This window comes from Brassica napus, chromosome C9 (assembly GCF_020379485.1).
Source record: "Brassica napus cultivar Da-Ae chromosome C9, Da-Ae, whole genome shotgun sequence".
Taxonomy (NCBI): Eukaryota; Viridiplantae; Streptophyta; class Magnoliopsida; order Brassicales; family Brassicaceae; genus Brassica; species Brassica napus.
Genome location: NC_063452.1, coordinates 12,620,596 through 12,633,511, shown reverse-complemented (window position 1 = coordinate 12,633,511; position 12,916 = coordinate 12,620,596). Strand labels below are relative to the sequence as shown.

Genomic DNA, 12,916 nt, shown 5'->3' with positions numbered 1-12,916 from the left:
TTCAATAATAGCTTCCTTAACGCTTTCCACTTAAGATCTCTCAATACGACGAACCCGAAGTAACTCATCGTCCTAGCCATCCTTTGCATTATCAATGGTTTTGGGTTTTGGAGATTAGAAGATTGAGAGATTAGAGAATTAAAAAATTTAGGTTTCGCGAAAGAGAGAATTATTTAAAAGAGATGTCTTGAGCAATCAGAGAAGCGCTTTGATAAACAGATTTTTATGCTTACATATGTAAAACGACATCATTTCATTAATGTTTAATCAATTTTTAAAATGACATCGTTTATCGAGTTAACAGACGTTTAGGGGTTTATTAGTTGACTTTTCAGGTTTCTAAAATGGCCTAGTCAACAAAAAAATAGAGTTAAAATAACCAATATTTGAAAGTTGGAGTATTTTTTGGTTCAAAAGTGAGTTTAAGGTTTTTTTTGCTTTCATTTGAAAGTTTAAGGTTTCTACGGTTGTTTTCTCTCTTTTTTTTTTTTTTTTTTGTGACATCGAAAGCTCCATATCTTATTAAGTAACTTCCAAGAGGTTGGCTTCATGAGCCATCCAGCTTGGGAGCTGAGAGTTTACATGGGAAAAAGCAAGACCACAAGACCGAGCTCCTTTTGCAAGGTTATCGCGAGTTATCTCATTTAACTCATGATCTAGATATATGAGTTCGAGTTTATAAATAAGCTGAGCTGAGCTAATTCATGAATGATCTGAGCTCACTATGAACTGGGCTAAGTTGCGCGATCCAACTCATTTTGACACTCCTACGAATATGGAAGAATAACAAATTCATAACTCAAATAATATAAAATATAATATAAAATGCAACAAATACGTATAATTGAAATAATGAAGCATAATGTAAAAAAACTGTTTATTTTTTATGCTCTCATTCGGCGCAATGCGCGGGTCTCTACCTAGTTAACATATTAAAATCAGATTATATTTTGTGTACTTGAAAGTGAGCGAATTGGAAGTTTGGATAATCAAAAGTTTTTTTTGTTTTTACTAAAAGATGACCAAATGATATCTTGTGTACTTTGTGCTATACTGAAAGTTTGAAGGACTAGCCGCTCTCAAGCACGAAGACCTGAACAAAGATGACCATATATATAACCAGGTAAGATTTACATTGTCACAAAATAAAGGGGATCATACATTGTCATTCCGCCCCAGTGTATAGAACCATATTGGAAGTCGATCAAAACAGGGAGTTAATTATTTGGTACATATTTGTTTGGTTCAAAAACGTCGTCTTTTGGTTCCCCATTTCAGATTTATAGAAGCACCTGTCATCGTCGTGTTCATGGCACGTTTCCTGGATACAGATATGTAGTCTTCTTCAACGCCATCTCCACCAGAGGCTTCGCTGGGTCCAGATTCAGATATTGTGTCACTGATAATATCAGCTTCTTCGTCTTCATCTGAATCTTGGCCGGATTCCTGTGTGTTCCAGTGGTTACTGTCACCATCTTCGTCGCCAGAACCTCCATTGTTGCTTCCGTCGAGTTCCTCCTTGAATATATGGACACCACATTCAATAACGTCGAAGTCGACGCTGGTGAATTCAAACGTTAGCTCTCCACTCTCTTCAAAGCATCCGTACTTGAGAAGTAAGTAGGAGGGAAAAACTAAGAGATGCTTGTGTTGATATGATGAGATGAAGAATCCATATATCTCGATAGCTTGGAAGGAGTTTGAGTAGCCTTTGCGCATCCAGCGACAAGACAAGTAGTACTTATCATATATATCAGCTAGGTTGTTAGACGAACAAACGAGGCACACCTTAAATATGGAGAGGGCGGAGATAGGGAAGCTCAAGGTATTTCCTATGGCTCGGTGCTCGAACTCTGCGGGGACTTGGGTTCCAGGTAACCATGACCACCCCAACTGAAGCAGATGAAAGCGTTGGTTGGCAATTTCATTTCGTGCTTGTTGGTCCAGTTTGAAGCAGTTGGTGAAACTGAGCTTCGCAAATGGTGTCATCAAAGGGCAAGGAACGGTCTCCAGTGATTCACAATAATTTGTGTTTAGAGACTTGAGAAAACAAGGGAGCTCTGGCAGTGATTTGAGTTCTGTGCAGTCAAAGAGTCTAATTTCTCTTAACATGTGTAAACCTTTTAGGCAGCATATTGTTTCAATACCAGAGAAGCTTAGGTCTAGTGTAGTTATAGTAGCCGGCAGTTGTGTTAGTGTCTTCAGATTTGGATTTTCGCTTAGACAAAGAGAGAACTCACGAGAAATCGAAAGGGTAGTCACTGGAGGCACTTCTTTTGCCGCTGGGACTGACATACCGAATGTTGTCATGTTCGTACGCGATATTTGTATGTCAATGGGATTAGGGGACGCAAAGGTGCAGTTACTTGGAACAACTTCTAGCTTTGTGCAGGAAATCATACACAAGTAATTTAGTTTACCAAGATTTGAAGTAGTGGGGGGAAGCTCTATCAAACTCTGGCAACCACCCAGTTTCAGTTTCTCAAGATTTGGAGCATTTGAAAGGTCTGGGAGTTCCTTCAAATGGTAGTATTGATGAGAAACATCCCACATCGGAAATATAAGAATTAATCTACTACTATATAAAGGGTTAAGGTCAATCCACTAATCACCAATTGGTTTTAAGTTGGAAGCCCATAATTAAACCCGAATCTAACATTGTATCAGAGCGATAAGATCCTTTGATCTAATTTACTACAACTACTACTACTATACCGATGTTGGACCCTCTGTGGATGTTATTCTCACATTGTCCACGCTTCAGACCTAGATGTCTGAGCGTGAGGGAGGGTATTGATGAGAAACATCCCACATCGGAAATATAAAAATTAATCTACTACTATATAAAGGGTTAAGGCCAATCCACTAATCACCAATTGGTTTTAAGTTGGAAGCCCATAATTAAACCCGAACCTAACAGGTAGGAATTACACAAATCCATCCGCTTGAGATTTGTAAGCGGCTGAAAGTAAATACCAGAAAAACAGAAGACCATCATTACATGAGGAGAAATGACAGATATCATTTATATATTCAGCGTAACCCAAATATTAAAACCAACCTGGATTCCTTCCCAAAGCTTTTCTAATTGGCTTTCTCGAAGATCAAGTTCGACAAGACATTCCGAATTAAATGTAGCAGGAAGACACTTGCTTGGGTATGCCTTCCAATGTAGAAACCTTAGACGTTGCGGAAGCTCTATCTCTTCAGATATATCCATTCTATCACACCCATCATATTTACTTTTGATAACTTGAGGAACCTGAGATTAGGCATTCCTTTGAAAGCTCCCTTGCTTATGAACACTTCGTTGATTGCTGATGTATTAAATGATATGCCAACCACTTTGCTAGTAACCTAAACCAAATCCCAAATTAAAAAAAAAAAAAAGTATTTCTGTCACAATATATAGCTTTTGTTTATCTTAGCGATATGACTTGCTCAGGCAAATATTTTTTAAAAAAGTTACTAAGAAGCAAAGGATTAATAGACTCACAGTATCATTTTGTAGGACATCACATATGTCATTAGCATCAACTAAGATTTGGCGATTCCAAGGCTTTAGTCTACGAATAGCTCTTTTACCCACTTGTAGTAATCTGTGCATCACTATTTCACCACGTGCAGATATCTCTATGAGAGATTTTTTTACTAGGATTTTCAACCCGTTTTTAACATCCAAGTCAATTCCAGCCAGCATGGTTTTCACAAGATCACCATCTTTATACTTGAAGAAGATTGCAATATAGAGAAATAGTGTTTGCTCATTGTCTTCTAAACTTTCGTAGCCAATTTTTAACACTTTCTCGATATCTTGATCAAGAATATTTTCTAGCCTGACCATTACATCTGTCCATTCGTCCTTCCTCTTCCCACGTAGAGATGAACCCACAACACGAAGAGCCAACGGAAGCTTGCAACAAAGTTCTGTTATCCTTATAGCAAGCTTTTTAAAACCCTCTGTAGGATAGCATTGTTTGAAAGCATATCTACACAAGATTTCAAGAGCTTCATCTATAGATGGAAAACTCACATGGTATACATTATCCTACTTCCAAAACCAAACCAAGAAGTATCTCCAGCCAAAGCCTCTAATTGCTTTAGACTGGTTACATCATCAAGAATGATGAGCACTCTCAAGTTACTTAGCCTTTGTTGTAACACACCTAGATAGCATATCCTTGTACCATCTTGGTTCAAAACCTTTGACAGAAGTTGTTCTTGTAAAAGAAACTGCAGACCATAGTCATCAAGACCACTACTAGGATAGCTTCCCCTAAGGTTTTCCGTAAAACAAGTAAGCTGAAACTTATGAGAGAAACGACTATGTAAGTCTCTGGCAATGGTTGTCTTACCAATCCCTGCAGGACCTGAGATTCCAACCATCTTTACTCCATCATAATCAAAATCTAGCAAATTCTCCATTTCCCTTAAATGAGTCTCAAGTCCCACCATGCCATCAAAATCCCTAGATGATGTTGCATTCAATTTATCTGAAACATCTCTTGTGATCTTCTTGATAGTCACAGAGATATCATTTTTTCTTTTATGAATGAATGTTAAATTTATGGAAAGATTACTATAATAACACTAATTCATCTTTTTATTACTAGGTTAGCTTATAATTTCTTTTAATTACCAGACTATTTTTCATACCCATAATACCCTTCCTGTCTTTATTAACAAAAAAACATATTTACCAAAAATGTCATTATTAGTTTTTGCCACATCATCAAAAATCTGCTACAAATGAATAAGTTTGTCGAATGAAATCTGTGATACGAGATAACAGTTTTTCTAGTCTCTGGCAGATTTATTATCTACCATAAACTTATCAAAACAGACTAAAAATGGTTAAAGACTTTTAGGAATAAGTCCACCATACGTTAAAATAGATTTATTTTCATTGGCAAATTTCTTTTTCGCTGGCAGCTTTTATATGACAGATTTTTATTGTATGATAGCAGATTTTTAATAGGTGGAATACTTTCACACAGCAAAAAAAAGTTTCTGGTAGACTTTTTTATAGTTCGTAGTTCGGCAGATTATTTTGTTTTCGAAATGGCAGACATATTTTATTCGTTTATATACGGTAAACATTTCGAATAAGTATGCTTCGCAGCAGACTTATAAATTGATAACAGAACTAACTCTATATTTTAGAATACTTTTTGTACGTTATGACAGATCTTTACGAGTAATATGTAGTAACAGACTTTTTAACCATGCAGATTCCGGTTTGATAATTGAGCCAATTATAATTAAAAATTCCAGTTAACTAATTAAAATTAATAAATTTATGTTAAGTAATTGAATCAAAAGTCGACCACCACTAGCTGCTATTTACTAAAACCTAGGTTTAGCCGTAAAATTTCTTCTTCTCCAAGTCACGATAAGAAACGACAAAGAAAAAAAAGATAAATGTTCAATTTGTCATCGGTTGGTCACAATTGTAAACTATGTCATATTGCTTAGACAATTTCTTCTCATTTACTATTGTTTCTGGTTAGACAATATGTCTCTTGTTTTTTTTTTTTTTTTGAACAAAAAAAGATAATGTTCCTCTTGTTCGTGGTTAGACAATGTCTATGCATTACTCTTTTCTGATATCCCTTTCAAGGACTCTTTCAAAGTAAAGTAACATTAACCATTGGACAAGAAAATAAAGATATTTTCACAATTCCACAAAGTAGTAAATAAGTTTGGTTTCTAAAAGATGAAATACAACTACATATCCGCAACCTCATCATAGATCTCAGCAGCAAACTTAATACGCGTTGTCGGGATGCACCAGTCAGAAAGTCCTCAAAACCGCAACCAATCGCCTTACACTCAATATACTTCACGGCTTAAACACCACAGTCACCAGGATCCTCATTCTAGGCACACTTTTGAGTTTTGAAATCTTTAGCTGATGTGAACTTTTTTTCCTCAGCCTTGCAGGAACATCTCACCAGTGTCTGAAAAAAACCTACATGCAGCATTTATGTAACAAAAACCCACACGCAGCATATATTAAACCCCTAATCTGTTGCAAAACAAAAAGTACTCATACCTCCTATATTTCTCTACGCATTCATTTTTACAAGACGCACCATACCAGAGACATCATCAGTATTCAATGGAACTTGCAGCCTTTTCCAAAAAAAAAAACTATGATGATACTGTCCAACGATTCCTTGGTGGTCCAAAGATAGATTGTATATTTCCAGAAGATTGCTTCTGCATTGTAAAGAGTAAAGTGAACAAAACAAGAAGAACAGTGATTCCTTAAAACCTGAACAACAACAACAACACCCAAACTGATATCGACATATGTAAAGACGAAAAACACTAATATGAACTCTGTGATGAAGAAAATGGAATTCATTGATTTCCAAAAATAAATAAATAAAAATCGAATGACAGAGACTAACCTTTGATTGCACGAATTGATGAAATAAACTGATTGAAGCGGATATGAGCTTATAATAGTGTGGAAATCAACGAGAATAAGTGATGAAAGGCTTGAGATCGACGGAAATGTGAATTTCAGAAAGGGGATTTAGGGTTCGTCGACTGGGTTTCGGATTCATTCTCCTATGTGAATCGAATGTTTTAATGGTAGAGTAGAGGGGGGACATGACTGAATCGATGAGGAATCATGTTAAAAAGAAAGAGAATCAAGAGTTCGAGGATTTCACAATTTGGGGATTTAGGGTTCTTGGAGTCATAGGAAAGAGACTTGTCGTTGGGTTTACTTTTTTATTTTTTAAGCTTTTACCTTTTATTTTTGTCAATATAACTGTATTTTTACTTGCGCTTTAGGAGTATTTATTTTTTAAATTGGCTTAATTAAGTTAATAGATTGGACATTTTGGACTTTAACCCACTTTTTTGTATTTTTTTTGTATGTTAATCTAGTCATTACACACAAAATATATGTTATTATAGGTAATTTCCCTAAATTTATTGGAATAAAAAATAGCTTTACAAAGAACGAGACATATGGCTGAAGTTGTTTTGAAGTTTGTATTTTTTTTTTTTTTATCAATGAAGTTTGTATCTAACATCCTTTTTCCCACTATTCTATGACATGTACTTCTAATATTCATTCAAGAAAACATTCTCTTAATCAATCAAATTCCAGTAGTTCCTCCCAATCACAACAAGACACCATTAACTGTTGTTTTTAACTAACTTGTGATTACCGCTTAATAGAACTTAATAGATAAAAACAGAGATTAGTTGAATACGAACCATTTTTGGAAGTCTTCTCCAGCAATGTTTCCTACGTTTTTCAAAGCTTTGCTCCACTTCTGCCTTTCCTCGTCCGGCTTATCTGCACAAGTTTCATTGAAAGCGATCCCAAAATCGCCGGTCTGGAAGCGTACATCGGATGGTTCCACTCCGTAAAAGATGGTCATCACTATCTGTCCCATAGTTTCCTTGCACTTCAGTATCTCCACCAATTCATCTAAACACCAGCTTGAAGAAGCGTTTTTCTTGGAGAGAATCACGATCGAGATCTTTGATTCTCTTATACCATTTGTGAGCAAAGGAGCTATCTCTTGGCTTCTCACAATCTCTTGATCATTAAACATTGTGATCCCGCTGCGTTTAAATTGCTCGCGCATGTGACTGAGAAGTGTTTTACGGACGTCAGGCCCGTGGAAGCTCGAGAAGACGTTGAACTTGTAGTTGCGAGACGCAAAGGAAGAAGCAGACGCCATGAGAGACGAGCTGAGAGAGATGGAAGGACAGTGAGATGTTTGCAGATGAATGAAATCAGATATTGTTTACTTTGAAGTCAATGTTGTTGGAAAGCTTTATAAAAGCATAAATAAAAAGGTATGCTTCCTTCCACTGACTACTGAGGCAGACGCGTAATAATTTGAATGGAGTTGTTAAGTGGTCATCGTCATTAAGTTTGCAAACAAAAAGAGAGTCAAATAAACTAGTGTTTTTCAGATATTTTAAGAAGACCAATCAAGTGGCCAAGACTTTGAAAAAGAGATTTGGTTCCTCTAAAGTCATAGGAAGCTACAAACTTGCTTCCCCTGGCCGTTTTCACATGTAAAAAGATTTGTTTATACTTTTAAGTTCTTGGAATTGCTCCCATTCATCTCCATTTAGATTTTAAAATGGGTATATACAGTAGAGAAGCAGCTCTAACGATCTGAATGTTATACTTTGAATGATATAAGAACATAAAGTCGTTGCTCTATTCACGGAACAATACACATTCGACTTTAGTTAATCTTGTCGCTGCTGCCAATGACATTAGGTGTTTGCTTCTGCTCATTTTGTTTGAATGTAACAAGAACATGCTGCAGATTCTGAATATTTGTATCTATTAGTAATAGAGTTATGTTTCGAAGAAAAGTACCAACCATGATTCCAAAGAGATTGCAATTGTTGGCTTCCAACTTGAATCTATGGTCTTCTTCCCCAAAATAAGCTTGCAATGCTTCTCATAGGATGGGAGAGGTCCAAGGAGAGGAGGATCCAGCTCCAGCAACCTGTAGATGTCTCGGCTTTGCCATTTTCTTTCGAATCACAGATTAGTCGATCCCTAAGCTCACTGTCTCTAGAGTCTTGAGAGGCTTTGCTGGCTTCATCAAACTCAATCATTCTTCTTCTCTTGCTTTCCTCCGTCATGATCTGGACACCACATGCAATAATCTCGAGCTCCTGGCATGTGATGAATTCAAACATAATCTCATTCCCCTGTTCAAGCCATCCATGCACGTCAACCAAAGAAAAACATAGATGTTCCGCCCGGATATTGCGGAGATGGAAATGAATGTGATGGTCAGTGGGGCAACCCTTGTTTACGCGAATGCGACAGAAAAACTCGGGTTTGAGTTCGCCAATATACTGTTTACGGGAAACCACAATGCAAAACCTAAATTCTCTGAAATCTGACCGGATGGTCAAGGCGTTTCCTATAGTTCTGTGATCAAACTTGGCAGGTATTTTTCTTCCAGGTAGGCATGCCCGCAATGATAGCTGGATTACTCTCCTTGCTTCTCGACCCAATTTGAAGCAGTTGGTGATGCTGCAGCTTGATTCAGAGTCAAAAGCAAGAGATACGGTCTTCAATGATTTACAGGATTCTACTATTAGTGTTTTGAGTGAGGCGGGGAGCTCTGGCAGTGATGCAAGTTTTGGACATCCAGCTACACAAAGCCATACTAACCCATGCAAATCTTTGATACAGTCAGGGACTCTCTCAATTCTCTTGATGTTTGCGCTGTCTCCGTAGAGAGCGAGTGACTTGAGGGAAGAAGACCAATGCCTTACTGATTTAGAAATTTTTTCTAACATTGTGTCGGCGATTGAGAGTGTTCTGATGTTCGTGGAAATATCTGAGAAGTTTCTCAGTTGTGAGCATCCTTCCATTCCAACAAAAGCAAGAGGTGCCAAATTGAAGAGAGCCGGAACAACTTGTAGCTTTACGCAAAAACTCATTTGCAGGAACTCAATTTTGCGAAGATTCCCAATAGAGGAGTGAATCTCTACCAAATTCTTGCAACCACGCAGTACCAAACTCTCGAGCATTGTAGTATTTGAAAAATCCGGGAGTTCCTTTAAATTAAAAGACCAGGACAAATCCATTTTCTTCAGATTTGTAAGTGCCTGAATGTAAAACGAAACAACAAAAGGAAGAGCATCAAGACATGATAAAGAACACACTTGTCTTCAAAAGCAAGTATCGAAACTAACCTGAGTTCCTTCCCAGAGCTTTTGGAGGTGGCTGTGTCGCATTTTGAGCTCCACAAGATTTTCCAGGTAAAATCGAAGAGGGAGACTCTTTCTCGGGTATGCCTTCCAATGTAGTAACCTTAGACGACGCGGAAACTCCGTCTCCTCAGGTATATGCAATAAATCATTTCCATCATCTTTACTTTTGTAAACTTTGAGGAATCGCAGATTAGGCATCCTTTTAAAAGCTCTTGGACACATCTCTAGTACCCTAAACCAATTACATTATTACAATTATAAAATGGAGTGTTAGTGACTTAATTGTTTGAAGTATAAATTAATAAAAATGGAATATATAACAAAGAAAATAGAAATAACTTACTTTGGCTCGTTCAAGAACATCACAAATCACTTGAGCGTCTGTTAAGATCCGGCGTTTCCAAGGCGCTTCTTTGTGAACGACCTGTCTACCCACTTGTTGTAGTAACTTGTGCATCACTATTTCTCCTTTGGTAGATACATCTATGAGAGATCTATTGACCAGGATTTTTAACCCGTGTTTGATATCCGAGCTATTGTCAGTGAACATGGCTTTCACAAGATCAGCATCATTACGGTTGAAGAAGACTGCAATGTGGAGAAATAGAGATTGCTCTGTCTCATGTAAACTCTCATAATCGACTCTTAGTACTTGCTCGATATCTTGATGATCAAGAATAGTTTCTAGCCTGTTCATCACGTCTTCCCATTCATCCACTTTCTTCCCGCGTAAAGATGAACCCACCACTCGCAGACCCAATGGAAGATTGCCACACAGCTTCGTCACTTTGAATGCAAGCACTTTAAAACGATCATGTGGATAGCTTTGTCTAAAAGCATATCTACAAAAAATCTCAAGAGCTTCTCCTCTAGATGGAAACTCCACATGGTATGTATTGTTGATACCATGCCGCTGCAGAAGCTCTTTGTTTTCTGTGGTAACTACAACCCTACTTCCAGGACCAAACCAAGTAATATCTCCAGCCAACGCCTCCAGTTGTCTTATATTGTTCACATCATCAAGAATGATGAGCACTCTTTGGTCGTGTAGCCTTTCTTCTATAACACCTAAATGGCATATCCTAATACCATCTTGTTTAAAAATATTCGAAAGCAGCTCTTCTTGTAAACGATACTTCAAACCATACTCATCAAAACCTGTAGGATAGGTTACCCTAAGGTTGTCTACAAAACAAGTAAGCTGAAACCTATTCGACAATAGACTATGCAACGCTCTGGCAATGGTACTCTTACCAATCCCTGCAGGTCCCGTGATTGCTACCATCTTAACTTCATCATTATCTAAATCGAGCAAAGACTCAATTTCTCTCAAATGAGCTTCCAATCCCACTATGCCATCAAAATCCTTAGATGGTGTTGCATTTAGTTTGTTGGAAACATCGGTAGCAATTTTGTCAACCATAGCCGCTTCATTGACCCTAACAAAAGAGAAAAATAAATTGTTTCCATCAAATTTTCATGCCAGAAAGAATCACAGATATACCATTCCCATAATCATTTAAGCTATATAAACTCTATTCACCTTAATGCTTCTACTTGTTCGTCATCTAATTAATAGATGAGGAAAACAAAATCAATATAATTAAAAACAAACCAGTTTATGAGGTGTTCTCCGGCTATGTTGCCCACGTACTCCAAAGCTTGACTCCATCTTTCCTCCTTCTCCTTTGTTTTACGACGATCACATGTTTCCTTGAAAGCCCTCCCAAAATGTCCGGTCTGTTTCCGTACATCAGCTGGATCTACTCCGTAGAAGACAGTCATCACGATTTGTCCAATATCTTCCTTGCACTTCAAAATCTCCAACAGCTCATCCAAACACCATCCGGAAGAAGCATAGTTCTTCGAGAGCACGATAATGGAGATCCTCGATTCTCTGATCGCTTGCGTGAGTGCAGGAGCAATAATATGACTTCTCTCGATCCCTTGATCATCGAACATCGTAATTCCATTGCAGCTAAACTGTTTGCGCAAGTGACTGAGAAACGTTTTACGGACGTCTGGTCCATGGAAGCTCGTGAAAACGCGGTATCTCCAGGTGCGACGCGATGAAGAAGCCATTAGAGAGGTCTTACTTGAGAGGATCGTGAGTTGTTCTTCAAAATCAAGGATTCAGAGAGAGGTCTTACTGTTGAGTCTTTTGACTATTGACCGACACGAAGTTTCTCCGTCACTTTGAAAAGTAAACGAAATGAGTGAACTAGAATTAGCAGGTAAATAGAAGCTTTTTTTTTTTTTTTTTTGAACACGATAATTAATTAATTAGACCTCCAACCAAAACTAGTTGGGGAAAGCAGAGTACATAGCAGATTTGGCTAAGGTATCAGCAATAGAGTTTTGTGATCGCGGAATGAAACTAAAAGAAATGCGAGAAAAACGATAAGATAGAGCCTCGATGTCCCGAATGATTCCGTAGATATCCGCCGAATGATACTTCGAGGAGAGGGCATTGATGAGTGCCTGACAGTCTGACTTGATGCTGATTAAAGTGATTCCAGCGTCGAGGGCGTGGAGGAGGGCTGACTGGATGGCGAGTGCTTCAGCAATCAGAGGTGATGAGATGTGTTCAAACATACGGGTGCCTTGTAGAGTGATAGTCTTCTCAGGTGTTAGGATATACCAGCCACACCCTGCTCTGTTCGTGGACGAGTGCCAGGCTGCGTCAGTGAAGCAGGCCGGTTCAGTGGTGATCGTGAGTGTCGGTGGTAAGCGAGGATTCCGTGCGATAGGAGGATCAAGGCCTGGTAGTTGCGCTGCATTCCATTCCCGGGCGTTAGCAATGGCTTTGGAGAGAATATCAGTAGGTTCAAAGTTCCTATTCTCGAAGATAAGGTAGTTCCTTACTGTCCAAATTGCCCAGCAAATCCATGGGAAGATCGTTTCTTTGATTCCTAATGGCGGAAGGTTGATGTAGTTCGCTGACTCCAGAAAAATTGTTGCAAGAGTAGATGTATCTGTCAGTATGAACTCGTTTCTCCAGATACTTGCTGACCAGATTTGACGTGTGAACGCACAGTGGAGGAAGATGTGATCCGCCGTCTCTAGTTCACCACAGCGTCTACAAGAAATGTTGGTAAGCATTCCCCGTTTTGCTAGATTTTCTCCCAGCGGCAGGGCTCCATGGAATATCTTCCATAAGAATAGATGAAGCTTTGGGGAGGTCTTGCAG

The 12,916-nt window shown here is 38.2% G+C and overlaps 2 pseudogenes; both read right to left on the bottom strand.

Annotated features, from left to right (window-relative positions):
* Positions 1-933: 933 nt before the first annotated feature.
* Positions 934-7,712, bottom strand: LOC106394316 (annotated as a pseudogene).
* LOC106392205 lies at positions 5,621-11,975 on the bottom strand (annotated as a pseudogene).
* Between the last annotated feature and the right edge of the window lie 941 nt (positions 11,976-12,916).